The sequence below is a fragment of the Echinops telfairi genome, unplaced genomic scaffold (genome assembly GCF_000313985.2).
Source record: "Echinops telfairi isolate 266 unplaced genomic scaffold, ASM31398v2 ScPeMD7_7421;HRSCAF=8459, whole genome shotgun sequence".
Taxonomy (NCBI): domain Eukaryota; kingdom Metazoa; phylum Chordata; class Mammalia; order Afrosoricida; family Tenrecidae; genus Echinops; species Echinops telfairi.
The window spans coordinates 21,354,386-21,355,751 of record NW_022111321.1 but is presented as its reverse complement, the minus strand read 5'-3'; positions in this window follow the sequence as shown (position 1 = coordinate 21,355,751).

Here is a 1,366-nt window from a genome sequence, read left to right as displayed (position 1 = left end):
CCAGCAGTGCAGCAACACTGCAGCCACCTCAGTACTACAAACTCGTAGGGAATCTGGAGGACGGCTCCTTGGCCAACTGACTGGAAGAGATTCGTGTCTGTGCCCATTCCAAAGAAAGGTGACCCCACAGAATGCCCAAATCATAGAACAAGATCAGTAATGTCGGAGCCCTGGTGTAATAGCGGTTACCTGTTGGGCTGTAATCCTGGAACCCTGTGGAGCAAACCCGTGCTCTACTTGCGATGAGATCCAACTCTATGGTGCTTAATAACAACAAAAACATTTCCCAAGCACTTACTATGCGGTGAGTATTATGCTAAGTGCTTTTATTTTTTTTAAATTAGAATTTTAAAAAGAAAAATCTGGGAAATATATGTATAACTGTGTTCATCCAGGTAGACTAGAGAACAAAATCCACAGAAAGTCATACGTGTATGAGAGTTTAATATAAAGGGTAATTGTACATTAAGAAGGCATCCCAACCCAGTCCAGTACAAGCCCGTAAGTCCAATATTAGCCCATATGTCTGATACCAATCTATAAAGTCCCCTTCAGACTCACGAAACATATGCAATGATGCCGAATGCAGGACGATCACAGGCCAGTGGGTAGAAAGTCTTTGGGTCCAGTGGCGTTGTAAGCACCTCAGCGCTGGCAGGGGTTTCTACGTTGCTTCACCAGCTTCAGAGGTCTGGTTGTATCAGGTTGGTCCATGTGGCTTCTCCAGCTCAGGGCACTAGCGTAGTTCCAAGTGTTTTGTCAGTTGCAATGTCTCCCAAGGAGTGAGCAGATAGAGAGGTGTCTCCCATCTCCAAAAGGGACATACAGGATTTCCCAGAATTCTCAGGAGAAGGCCATGCCCACACAGAGGCCTCATTGGCTATGACCTGATGCACAGTCTAGACTCCACTACTTCACTCTTAATCCTCTCAAGTCCCAAATTGACACCAGATTATGTAACTACCACAATAACATATAGATGTCATTTCAATAACCTTTAAAAGACCAGATGGTTTTATTTGTCCAATGGATCTAATCATTTAATTTTTGAAATGCAACATCTTTTCATGCTTAGAAGAATTATGTTCTACTATATATGTGGAGCCCTGCTGGTGTAGTGGTTTCATGCTGGGCTGCTAACTGAAAGGTCAGCAGTTGGAAACCAGGAGCCATTCCACAGGAGAACGACAAGGCCTCCTACTCCCGTCAAGAGGGACAATCTTAGAACCCACAACGGCAGTTCTACCTTGTCCTACAGGGTCACTGTGAGTTGGAATTGACTTGATTGTAGTGAGTTTGGGGTTTGTTTGTTTGAGATTTTATATTTAGCATTTTACATTTCACAACTTAATTATATATCTGTGAA